At 43.6% G+C, this 13,005-nt stretch overlaps 7 non-coding genes and 1 pseudogene across 7 annotated transcripts; all 8 read right to left on the bottom strand.

Annotated features, from left to right (window-relative positions):
• Window positions 1-51: 51 nt before the first annotated feature.
• LOC141158934 (U2 spliceosomal RNA) lies at window positions 52-242 on the bottom strand. Its single transcript, XR_012248953.1, has one exon. It is a non-coding gene; the product is annotated as a U2 spliceosomal RNA (small nuclear RNA).
• Window positions 243-1,354: 1,112 nt separating this feature from the next.
• Window positions 1,355-1,545, bottom strand: LOC141159460 (U2 spliceosomal RNA). The gene has a single exon (XR_012249466.1). It is a non-coding gene; the product is annotated as a U2 spliceosomal RNA (small nuclear RNA).
• A 1,119-nt stretch (window positions 1,546-2,664) lies between these two features.
• LOC141158933 (U2 spliceosomal RNA) lies at window positions 2,665-2,855 on the bottom strand. The gene has a single exon (XR_012248952.1). It is a non-coding gene; the product is annotated as a U2 spliceosomal RNA (small nuclear RNA).
• A 1,116-nt stretch (window positions 2,856-3,971) lies between these two features.
• LOC141158932 (U2 spliceosomal RNA) lies at window positions 3,972-4,162 on the bottom strand. Its single transcript, XR_012248951.1, has one exon. It is a non-coding gene; the product is annotated as a U2 spliceosomal RNA (small nuclear RNA).
• A 1,119-nt stretch (window positions 4,163-5,281) lies between these two features.
• On the bottom strand, window positions 5,282-5,472 carry LOC141159482 (U2 spliceosomal RNA). Its single transcript, XR_012249488.1, has one exon. It is a non-coding gene; the product is annotated as a U2 spliceosomal RNA (small nuclear RNA).
• Window positions 5,473-6,592: 1,120 nt separating this feature from the next.
• Window positions 6,593-6,783, bottom strand: LOC141158931 (U2 spliceosomal RNA). The gene has a single exon (XR_012248950.1). It is a non-coding gene; the product is annotated as a U2 spliceosomal RNA (small nuclear RNA).
• A 1,121-nt stretch (window positions 6,784-7,904) lies between these two features.
• On the bottom strand, window positions 7,905-8,095 carry LOC141158930 (U2 spliceosomal RNA). Its single transcript, XR_012248949.1, has one exon. It is a non-coding gene; the product is annotated as a U2 spliceosomal RNA (small nuclear RNA).
• Window positions 8,096-9,214: 1,119 nt separating this feature from the next.
• Window positions 9,215-9,393, bottom strand: LOC141160165 (U2 spliceosomal RNA; annotated as a pseudogene).
• Between the last annotated feature and the right edge of the window lie 3,612 nt (window positions 9,394-13,005).

The following is a 13,005-nucleotide window of genomic DNA, read 5'->3' as shown; positions in this document are numbered from 1 at the left end:
AACAAAAAGCATTGAATTCAATTCTTTCTGATTTTAGAAACTGCATTAAAGAAGGGGTGCACCGGTCCTGGAGATACTGCAATACCAGGTCAATGCGTGGAGTGGACAGAGCAAGCTCTTTTTCCATCTCCCTGTTCTAAAAATCCATTTAATATATGGTCCCCAGATAGGGGACGTATCAGATATTAAACTGATAAGAACAGATACTACACTTGATCTTAGCCAAAAGGCCGAGAAGCGATAACCAGAATTGGTTTCCGACTACGGTGCCACCCAAGGATTCTGAAAAGTCCATTTGTGGAGATGGCCACCTGGACTCCCGTTAAGAAGACATGCTGTCAACCTCTAGATCCCTCACATGCCTGCACTTTTCGGCTTGCTGCTGCTGCAATCCACGCGTTTTAGATCTGCATAACTCCACCTCTTTTAGCACAGTACCCTCAACCCCCGGCTGTTCCCACCCGCCTCAACACCGTTGGAAGGGAGGAGAACCAATTAAGGCGGGGGGGGGGTGGAACGAGCAGCTGTCTACCCTTAGCAGGAGGGTTGCTGATTAATTACCTCTCCTGCTGCTGCTGCTGGCTGTCCAGCAGCAGACTGAAGGTGGCTGCTGCTGTGCGCAGGTATATAAAGGCTCAGAGCCTATTATGACACGCGCAGCCAGCGTTCCATTGCCACATTCCGTCTACTGCAGGCGGGATACCTGGATGGCTGAATGTCACTGAGAAGCTCACAGAGACCGCCATAAGCAACAGTTTAAAAGAATGCCACAGACTAATCAACCAAACTTTTTGGGTTGGTTTCTCTTTTATAGTCTGCAGGCATTAAATGAAAGAAGTCAATGTTCCAGCAGAGGGAGACAACGTTTCAGAAAAGGCATTGTAGCAAACCAAAAAAGAAATTTTAAGCGCAGCAGAGTAACCAGCTCACATACCTGTTAGCTCAGGTGAGTTTAAAAGGCTGCTGTTGATAACAAGGGCATTTGCTAAATAGATGGTGTGTGTGCAACAATATACTGAAAGGTCAATTATATTGTGCAGCTTATCTCACCACCTGTAGTTATTTAGGTGAAAGCTCCAAAATGCTTGCCTAATATGTCTGTTTATCCAAAAGGAAGTATAGAGGGAGAGCTAGATAGATAGCATTGCATTACATTACATGGCAATGCAATGCACAGTTGCTGAAGTTGAACCAAAATGAGCTTGTCATCTGGCTTCTGCAACTTTTAACATGAAAAATCCAATGAGGAGAAGAAAAGCAAAGCCAAAGAGTCCATCCCAAAATCCGACAAACAAGCCAAATGAACAAAAAGCATTGAATTCAATTCTTTCTGATTTTAGAAACTGCATTAAAGAAGGGGTGCACCGGTCCTGGAGATACTGCAATACCAGGTCAATGCATGGAGTGGACAGAGCAAGCTCTTTTTCCATCTCCCTGTTCTAAAAATCCATTTAATATATGGTCCCCAGATAGGGGACGTATCAGATATTAAACTGATAAGAACAGATACTACACTTGATCTTAGCCAAAAGGCCGAGAAGCGATAACCAGAATTGGTTTCCGACTACGGTGCCACCCAAGGATTCTGAAAAGTCCATTTGTGGAGATGGCCACCTGGACTCCCGTTAAGAAGACATGCTGTCAACCTCTAGATCCCTCACATGCCTGCACTTTTCGGCTTGCTGCTGCTGCAATCCACGCGTTTTAGATCTGCATAACTCCACCTCTTTTAGCACAGTACCCTCAACCCCCGGCTGTTCCCACCCGCCTCAACACCGTTGGAAGGGAGGAGAACCAATTAAGGCGGGGGGGGGGGTGGAACGAGCAGCTGTCTACCCTTAGCAGGAGGGTTGCTGATTAATTACCTCTCCTGCTGCTGCTGCTGCTGCTGGCTGTCCAGCAGCAGACTGAAGGTGGCTGCTGCTGTGCGCAGGTATATAAAGGCTCAGAGCCTATTATGACACGCGCAGCCAGCGTTCCATTGCCACATTCCGTCTACTGCAGGCGGGATACCTGGATGGCTGAATGTCACTGAGAAGCTCACAGAGACCGCCATAAGCAACAGTTTAAAAGAATGCCACAGACTAATCAACCAAACTTTTTGGGTTGGTTTCTCTTTTATAGTCTGCAGGCATTAAATGAAAGAAGTCAGTGTTCCAGCAGAGGGAGACAACGTTTCAGAAAAGGCATTGTAGCAAACCAAAAAAGAAATTTTAAGCGCAGCAGAGTAACCAGCTCACATACCTGTTAGCTCAGGTGAGTTTAAAAGGCTGCTGTTGATAACAAGGGCATTTGCTAAATAGATGGTGTGTGTGCAACAATATACTGAAAGGTCAATTATATTGTGCAGCTTATCTCACCACCTGTAGTTATTTAGGTGAAAGCTCCAAAATGCTTGCCTAATATGTCTGCTTATCCAAAAGGAAGTATAGAGGGAGAGCTAGATAGATAGCATTGCATTACATTACATGGCAATGCAATGCACAGTTGCTGAAGTTGAACCAAAATGAGCTTGTCATCTGGCTTCTGCAACTTTTAACATGAAAAATCCAATGAGGAGAAGAAAAGCAAAGCCAAAGAGTCCATCCCAAAATCCGACAAACAAGCCAAATGAACAAAAAACATTGAATTCAATTCTTTCTGATTTTAGAAACTGCATTAAAGAAGGGGTGCACCGGTCCTGGAGATACTGCAATACCAGGTCAATGCGTGGAGTGGACAGAGCAAGCTCTTTTTCCATCTCCCTGTTCTAAAAATCCATTTAATATATGGTCCCCAGATAGGGGACGTATCAGATATTAAACTGATAAGAACAGATACTACACTTGATCTTAGCCAAAAGGCCGAGAAGCGATAACCAGAATTGGTTTCCGACTACGGTGCCACCCAAGGATTCTGAAAAGTCCATTTGTGGAGATGGCCACCTGGACTCCCGTTAAGAAGACATGCTGTCAACCTCTAGATCCCTCACATGCCTGCACTTTTCGGCTTGCTGCTGCTGCAATCCACGCGTTTTAGATCTGCATAACTCCACCTCTTTTAGCACAGTACCCTCAACCCCCGGCTGTTCCCACCCGCCTCAACACCGTTGGAAGGGAGGAGAACCAATTAAGGCGGGGGGGGTGGAACGAGCAGCTGTCTACCCTTAGCAGGAGGGTTGCTGATTAATTACCTCTCCTGCTGCTGCTGCTGCTGCTGGCTGTCCAGCAGCAGACTGAAGGTGGCTGCTGCTTTGCGCAGGTATATAAAGGCTCAGAGCCTATTATGACACGCGCAGCCAGCGTTCCATTGCCACATTCCGTCTACTGCAGGCGGGATACCTGGATGGCTGAATGTCACTGAGAAGCTCACAGAGACCGCCATAAGCAACAGTTTAAAAGAATGCCACAGACTAATCAACCAAACTTTTTGGGTTGGTTTCTCTTTTATAGTCTGCAGGCATTAAATGAAAGAAGTCAGTGTTCCAGCAGAGGGAGACAACGTTTCAGAAAAGGCATTGTAGCAAACCAAAAAAGAAATTTTAAGCGCAGCAGAGTAACCAGCTCACATACCTGTTAGCTCAGGTGAGTTTAAAAGGCTGCTGTTGATAACAAGGGCATTTGCTAAATAGATGGTGTGTGTGCAACAATATACTGAAAGGTCAATTATATTGTGCAGCTTATCTCACCACCTGTAGTTATTTAGGTGAAAGCTCCAAAATGCTTGCCTAATATGTCTGTTTATCCAAAAGGAAGTATAGAGGGAGAGCTAGATAGATAGCATTGCATTACATTACATGGCAATGCAATGCACAGTTGCTGAAGTTGAACCAAAATGAGCTTGTCATCTGGCTTCTGCAACTTTTAACATGAAAAATCCAATGAGGAGAAGAAAAGCAAAGCCAAAGAGTCCATCCCAAAATCCGACAAACAAGCCAAATGAACAAAAAGCATTGAATTCAATTCTTTCTGATTTTAGAAACTGCATTAAAGAAGGGGTGCACCGGTCCTGGAGATACTGCAATACCAGGTCAATGCGTGGAGTGGACAGAGCAAGCTCTTTTTCCATCTCCCTGTTCTAAAAATCCATTTAATATATGGTCCCCAGATAGGGGACGTATCAGATATTAAACTGATAAGAACAGATACTACACTTGATCTTAGCCAAAAGGCCGAGAAGCGATAACCAGAATTGGTTTCCGACTACGGTGCCACCCAAGGATTCTGAAAAGTCCATTTGTGGAGATGGCCACCTGGACTCCCGTTAAGAAGACATGCTGTCAACCTCTAGATCCCTCACATGCCTGCACTTTTCGGCTTGCTGCTGCTGCAATCCACGCGTTTTAGATCTGCATAACTCCACCTCTTTTAGCACAGTACCCTCAACCCCCGGCTGTTCCCACCCGCCTCAACACCGTTGGAAGGGAGGAGAACCAATTAAGGCGGGGGGGGGGGTGGAACGAGCAGCTGTCTACCCTTAGCAGGAGGGTTGCTGATTAATTACCTCTCCTGCTGCTGCTGCTGCTGCTGGCTGTCCAGCAGCAGACTGAAGGTGGCTGCTGCTGTGCGCAGGTATATAAAGGCTCAGAGCCTATTATGACACGCGCAGCCAGCGTTCCATTGCCACATTCCGTCTACTGCAGGCGGGATACCTGGATGGCTGAATGTCACTGAGAAGCTCACAGAGACCGCCATAAGCAACAGTTTAAAAGAATGCCACAGACTAATCAACCAAACTTTTTGGGTTGGTTTCTCTTTTATAGTCTGCAGGCATTAAATGAAAGAAGTCAGTGTTCCAGCAGAGGGAGACAACGTTTCAGAAAAGGCATTGTAGCAAACCAAAAAAGAAATTTTAAGCGCAGCAGAGTAACCAGCTCACATACCTGTTAGCTCAGGTGAGTTTAAAAGGCTGCTGTTGATAACAAGGGCATTTGCTAAATAGATGGTGTGTGTGCAACAATATACTGAAAGGTCAATTATATTGTGCAGCTTATCTCACCACCTGTAGTTATTTAGGTGAAAGCTCCAAAATGCTTGCCTAATATGTCTGTTTATCCAAAAGGAAGTATAGAGGGAGAGCTAGATAGATAGCATTGCATTACATTACATGGCAATGCAATGCACAGTTGCTGAAGTTGAACCAAAATGAGCTTGTCATCTGGCTTCTGCAACTTTTAACATGAAAAATCCAATGAGGAGAAGAAAAGCAAAGCCAAAGAGTCCATCCCAAAATCCGACAAACAAGCCAAATGAACAAAAAGCATTGAATTCAATTCTTTCTGATTTTAGAAACTGCATTAAAGAAGGGGTGCACCGGTCCTGGAGATACTGCAATACCAGGTCAATGCGTGGAGTGGACAGAGCAAGCTCTTTTTCCATCTCCCTGTTCTAAAAATGCATTTAATATATGGTCCCCAGATAGGGGACGTATCAGATATTAAACTGATAAGAACAGATACTACACTTGATCTTAGCCAAAAGGCCGAGAAGCGATAACCAGAATTGGTTTCCGACTACGGTGCCACCCAAGGATTCTGAAAAGTCCATTTGTGGAGATGGCCACCTGGACTCCCGTTAAGAAGACATGCTGTCAACCTCTAGATCCCTCACATGCCTGCACTTTTCGGCTTGCTGCTGCTGCAATCCACGCGTTTTAGATCTGCATAACTCCACCTCTTTTAGCACAGTACCCTCAACCCCCGGCTGTTCCCACCCGCCTCAACACCGTTGGAAGGGAGGAGAACCAATTAAGGCGGGGGGGGGGGGTGGAACGAGCAGCTGTCTACCCTTAGCAGGAGGGTTGCTGATTAATTACCTCTCCTGCTGCTGCTGCTGCTGCTGGCTGTCCAGCAGCAGACTGAAGGTGGCTGCTGCTGTGCGCAGGTATATAAAGGCTCAGAGCCTATTATGACACGCGCAGCCAGCGTTCCATTGCCACATTCCGTCTACTGCAGGCGGGATACCTGGATGGCTGAATGTCACTGAGAAGCTCACAGAGACCGCCATAAGCAACAGTTTAAAAGAATGCCACAGACTAATCAACCAAACTTTTTGGGTTGGTTTCTCTTTTATAGTCTGCAGGCATTAAATGAAAGAAGTCAGTGTTCCAGCAGAGGGAGACAACGTTTCAGAAAAGGCATTGTAGCAAACCAAAAAAGAAATTTTAAGCGCAGCAGAGTAACCAGCTCACATACCTGTTAGCTCAGGTGAGTTTAAAAGGCTGCTGTTGATAACAAGGGCATTTGCTAAATAGATGGTGTGTGTGCAACAATATACTGAAAGGTCAATTATATTGTGCAGCTTATCTCACCACCTGTAGTTATTTAGGTGAAAGCTCCAAAATGCTTGCCTAATATGTCTGTTTATCCAAAAGGAAGTATAGAGGGAGAGCTAGATAGATAGCATTGCATTACATTACATGGCAATGCAATGCACAGTTGCTGAAGTTGAACCAAAATGAGCTTGTCATCTGGTTTCTGCAACTTTTAACATGAAAAATCCAATGAGGAGAAGAAAAGCAAAGCCAAAGAGTCCATCCCAAAATCCGACAAACAAGCCAAATGAACAAAAAGCATTGAATTCAATTCTTTCTGATTTTAGAAACTGCATTAAAGAAGGGGTGCACCGGTCCTGGAGATACTGCAATACCAGGTCAATGCGTGGAGTGGACAGAGCAAGCTCTTTTTCCATCTCCCTGTTCTAAAAATCCATTTAATATATGGTCCCCAGATAGGGGACGTATCAGATATTAAACTGATAAGAACAGATACTACACTTGATCTTAGCCAAAAGGCCGAGAAGCGATAACCAGAATTGGTTTCTGACTACGGTGCCACCCAAGGATTCTGAAAAGTCCATTTGTGGAGATGGCCACCTGGACTCCCGTTAAGAAGACATGCTGTCAACCTCTAGATCCCTCACATGCCTGCACTTTTCGGCTTGCTGCTGCTGCAATCCACGCGTTTTAGATCTGCATAACTCCACCTCTTTTAGCACAGTACCCTCAACCCCCGGCTGTTCCCACCCGCCTCAACACCGTTGGAAGGGAGGAGAACCAATTAAGGCGGGGGGGGGGGTGTGGAACGAGCAGCTGTCTACCCTTAGCAGGAGGGTTGCTGATTAATTACCTCTCCTGCTGCTGCTGCTGCTGCTGGCTGTCCAGCAGCAGACTGAAGGTGGCTGCTGCTGTGCGCAGGTATATAAAGGCTCAGAGCCTATTATGACACGCGCAGCCAGCGTTCCATTGCCACATTCCGTCTACTGCAGGCGGGATACCTGGATGGCTGAATGTCACTGAGAAGCTCACAGAGACCGCCATAAGCAACAGTTTAAAAGAATGCCACAGACTAATCAACCAAACTTTTTGGGTTAGTTTCTCTTTTATAGTCTGCAGGCATTAAATGAAAGAAGTCAGTGTTCCAGCAGAGGGAGACAACGTTTCAGAAAAGGCATTGTAGCAAACCAAAAAAGAAATTTTAAGCGCAGCAGAGTAACCAGCTCACATACCTGTTAGCTCAGGTGAGTTTAAAAGGCTGCTGTTGATAACAAGGGCATTTGCTAAATAGATGGTGTGTGTGCAACAATATACTGAAAGGTCAATTATATTGTGCAGCTTATCTCACCACCTGTAGTTATTTAGGTGAAAGCTCCAAAATGCTTGCCTAATATGTCTGTTTATCCAAAAGGAAGTATAGAGGGAGAGCTAGATAGATAGCATTGCATTACATTACATGGCAATGCAATGCACAGTTGCTGAAGTTGAACCAAAATGAGCTTGTCATCTGGCTTCTGCAACTTTTAACATGAAAAATCCAATGAGGAGAAGAAAAGCAAAGCCAAAGAGTCCATCCCAAAATCCGACAAACAAGCCAAATGAACAAAAAGCATTGAATTCAATTCTTTCTGATTTTAGAAACTGCATTAAAGAAGGGGTGCACCGGTCCTGGAGATACTGCAATACCAGGTCAATGCGTGGAGTGGACAGAGCAAGCTCTTTTTCCATCTCCCTGTTCTAAAAATCCATTTAATATATGGTCCCCAGATAGGGGACGTATCAGATATTAAACTGATAAGAACAGATACTACACTTGATCTTAGCCAAAAGGCCGAGAAGCGATAACCAGAATTGGTTTCCGACTACGGTGCCACCCAAGGATTCTGAAAAGTCCATTTGTGGAGATGGCCACCTGGACTCCCGTTAAGAAGACATGCTGTCAACCTCTAGATCCCTCACATGCCTGCACTTTTCGGCTTGCTGCTGCTGCAATCCACGCGTTTTAGATCTGCATAACTCCACCTCTTTTAGCACAGTACCCTCAACCCCCGGCTGTTCCCACCCGCCTCAACACCGTTGGAAGGGAGGAGAACCAATTAAGGCGGGGGGGGGGGTGGAACGAGCAGCTGTCTACCCTTAGCAGGAGGGTTGCTGATTAATTACCTCTCCTGCTGCTGCTGCTGCTGCTGGCTGTCCAGCAGCAGACTGAAGGTGGCTGCTGCTGTGCGCAGGTATATAAAGGCTCAGAGCCTATTATGACACGCGCAGCCAGCGTTCCATTGCCACATTCCGTCTACTGCAGGCGGGATACCTGGATGGCTGAATGTCACTGAGAAGCTCACAGAGACCGCCATAAGCAACAGTTTAAAAGAATGCCACAGACTAATCAACCAAACTTTTTGGGTTGGTTTCTCTTTTATAGTCTGCAGGCATTAAATGAAAGAAGTCAGTGTTCCAGCAGAGGGAGACAACGTTTCAGAAAAGGCATTGTAGCAAACCAAAAAAGAAATTTTAAGCGCAGCAGAGTAACCAGCTCACATACCTGTTAGCTCAGGTGAGTTTAAAAGGCTGCTGTTGATAACAAGGGCATTTGCTAAATAGATGGTGTGTGTGCAACAATATACTGAAAGGTCAATTATATTGTGCAGCTTATCTCACCACCTGTAGTTATTTAGGTGAAAGCTCCAAAATGCTTGCCTAATATGTCTGTTTATCCAAAAGGAAGTATAGAGGGAGAGCTAGATAGATAGCATTGCATTACATTACATGGCAATGCAATGCACAGTTGCTGAAGTTGAACCAAAATGAGCTTGTCATCTGGCTTCTGCAACTTTTAACATGAAAAATCCAATGAGGAGAAGAAAAGCAAAGCCAAAGAGTCCATCCCAAAATCCGACAAACAAGCCAAATGAACAAAAAGCATTGAATTCAATTCTTTCTGATTTTAGAAACTGCATTAAAGAAGGGGTGCACCGGTCCTGGAGATACTGCAATACCAGGTCAATGCGTGGAGTGGACAGAGCAAGCTCTTTTTCCATCTCCCTGTTCTAAAAATCCATTTAATATATGGTCCCCAGATAGGGGACGTATCAGATATTAAACTGATAAGAACAGATTTTTTTTTTTTTTTTTTAAAACCATTCAGGTTGTTGTAAACAACAGTATGAAAGTCCGCCAAAACCTTCAAAATAGTTGCTCAACTATAACTCATCATCATGGTTAATCTTTATTCTTTTTATAAATTTATGTTTCCAAAATCAGAGTTAGTATATTTGTGCTATATTACTCTCATGAAGGTACATAAAATTACTGGTACTTTACCAGATGACGCCATTTCATGACCTTCCAAATGCCCTCAGCGTCCAATCCACCACCTCTACTCTTGTCCCATTTATATATAAGGTACAACCTAGATAGAATTAACCGAATACAGTCATTAATAGGTACAGTTTTTCTTTTGAACAAAGCCAGGTTTCTCACATCCCAAAGGCTTTCCATGACACACACCATTATTAACCACAAAATCCTTTCATTCACCTTTCCACATGCACCAATACCAAACATAGCCACTCTCCAGTTAATATAACTCACACCTGCTAATTCCTTACATAGACCACCCACACCTTTCCACACACTATATGCATAATCACAATCCCACATCACATGTCTCACAGTCTCACTCGCTCCACACCCTTCTCTTGGACATACATTCGTTCTGATCAAATCTCTTCTCTTTTGCACATCTCTCACAGGCAGTATATCATGCAAAGCCATCCACACCACATCCTTCTGTTTATTCGACATACCATGCGTACCCAATTTTTCCCATGCATCCGCCACTTCATTAAATCTTAAATCATTAATATTACATTCAATCTCATTTGCTCTCATTTTTCCCATCACCGCTTTTGGTTTCTCAAACTCACACATAGACACAGCCAGCAAATCATTCTTTCTAACAAACCTTTCAATCACCTCATACCACACAGGACATTTAAAAGCCACAGGCACACTTCCATCTTTTTTCACCCAGCATAACCCATACAACATCCATCCAGCCATATATCGCAACATATATGCACCTTTGTTCTTTTTACCCATTAGCACTACCACCGTTTTAATATAATTAAGGCTCAGGAATATTTCAATATCAGGAAAATTCAGACCACCATTCTGATATGTTTTGTATAAATATTCTCTCTTTAATTTTTCCATTTTACTCCCCCAAAAAAAAGTAAAAATTAATTTTTGTACTCTTTTTATTTTTTTGTATGGGGACGGAAAGACCCCAGCAGCATAAAGTAATATTGGAAGTATTACTGCCTTAATTATAAGTACCTTTCCATTCAATGTCAACTCACGCATTCGCCAAAAATTCAGTTTCTTCTCTATCCGTAACCCACACTCATCCCAACTTTCAGTACCCTTCAGATCATCATTCAGCAATATACCCAAGACTTTAATCGGCCCTTCCATACATGTCACACCATCCATCTTAATCCTACTATCACCAAAACACTTAAAACAACATTTATCCCAGTTTACCCTAAAAGCAGACGCACCACAGAAAAAATCCAATAATAACTTCACTCTACTCATAGACGCAATACTCTCACTCACAATCACCACATCATCCATATATCCCAGCACCTTGACATTCATTCCTTTACTCCCAGGTATTAGCATTCCTCTTATCGCTTTCTCTCTCCTAATCATACATAACAAAGGTTCAATCACACTAACAAACAAAACAGGGGAGAGAGGGCACCCCTGTCTGACACCTGATTTAATCAGGAATTTATCACACAACCAACCATTCACTAAAACTTCACTCGTCACATCATCATACAAACATCTCACACCATCTAGGAACTTCTTAGGGAAACCCATTTTTTCTAACACTTCAAACATAAACACATGCGACACTCTATCAAACGCCTTCTCAAAATCTAAAGCCAACAACATACACTTCTGCTTTCTATCTCTACAGTCACCCAGCACATCTCTCAACAACAACAGATTATCACTTATACATCTCCCAGGCACAGCACACACTTGATCATCCTTGACAACCTTCCCAATCACTTCACGCATACGGTTTGCTAAAATCTTGCTATACACCTTGTAGTCGGAATTTAGAAGCGTTATTGGCCTCCAATTCCCCAGTTTTTTCTTTTCACCTTTTTTATAGATTAACACAACCACACCTTCTTTCATAGATTCACACAGTTCTCCATTCTCCCACATATACTTACATACTTCCGTCAGATCCGCACCCATGCACTCCCACGCTTTCACATACAACTCTACTGGTATACCATCTTTACCCGGTGTTTTGTTTTTCTGAGCACTGAACACCACCTTTCTCACTTCATCCAGAATCACATCCTCACACAAGTTCTCACATTCATCATTATCCAATTTATCTTCCAAGCTACCTAACACTTCACCCATCAAACCAGAATCAATCCATTTATCCCCATACAGTCTACTATAGAAACCATTCACCTCCTCAATCACACCCTCTCCAGTTATACTCACATCATTCTCATCCAGTAATTCATCCATATCCGTTTTTTTTCCATTCATTTTTTTGAAAAAGTATCTGGTACATTTTTCGTTTTTTTCCAGGTGTTCTATTTTGGTTCTGTACATTATTTCTTTCCCCTTTTTCTCAATCACACGTTTTAACTCATTCTTTGCTTCCACTAACAAATCACTCACATCAATCCCAGACATACTGCATTTTTTCAACCATTCAATCCTCATATTTAATTCTTTGAATTTATTTCTATATATGGCGGCTTTCTTGTAGCCCCATTTTCTGAAAAATTTTTGGATTTCTTGCTTCACCCAATCCCACCATTCTAACACACATGCAAACCTGTTTTTATAGTATCCCCACCTTTCATACTTCTTTTTAAACTCACTCATCACTCTTTCATCCTCTAGCAACCTCACATTCAGCTTCCATACACCCCTCCCATGCACAAAGCTCCCTTTCTGTCTGAACATACCCCTCAAACACTCGTGGTCCGAGAAGGGGACCGCACACTGCTTAAAACTAATGCACTCCAGATTTTTGGAGAAAAGCATCCTGTCAATACGTGATTCGATCCCCCCTCTGTCCGCCCTATATGTAGGTGGTGGATTGTCCGACCTTAAAGTAGCGGCATCTGAAAAAGAAAAATCTGAAATTAAATGGGATAATTTTTTCCCGGTTACATCACCGGTTTCATCCGTAACACAATTAAAGTCACCAACAAAAATGGTAGGAATCTTTCCTGGCAAAAATAACTGAACCTTTTCCAAGAGAGCAAGACGCTCCTCTTTTCCGGTAGGACTATAGATGTTAACTATTCTTACCCGCCACCCCCTATATTTCACTATGGCAATAATGCACCTCCCCACCTCCACCACTGTGTAGCTGTCCATGCTGCACTCTGCATTCCCCAGCAGGATCCCCACACCATCGTTCTTATTTACATTAGACCCAGACCAGATGTGCTGTCCATGAGGCCAGTCCTGATCGTCCGGCACTTCTGATAATCCGCACTCCTGCAGGCAGTAAATGTCTGCTCCCAATGATCTGATATACCTGAGCACAGTACACCTGCGTCCTTTAGATTTCATCTGCCTCACATTTAAGGATAGGACATTAAGTGAAGCTTTGGAAGCCATATCAGAACTTTCTTATGGAGATTTCTACATGTCCCCCATTTCTGTATCAGCCTTGTCCTTCTGGGGGCTGGC

This window comes from Phyllobates terribilis, unplaced genomic scaffold, assembly GCF_046119375.1.
Source record: "Phyllobates terribilis strain yellow unplaced genomic scaffold, ASM4611937v1 Scaffold_8__6_contigs__length_399053987, whole genome shotgun sequence".
In the NCBI taxonomy this organism is placed as follows: domain Eukaryota; kingdom Metazoa; phylum Chordata; class Amphibia; order Anura; family Dendrobatidae; genus Phyllobates; species Phyllobates terribilis.
This window is presented reverse-complemented; position numbering and strand designations above follow the sequence as displayed.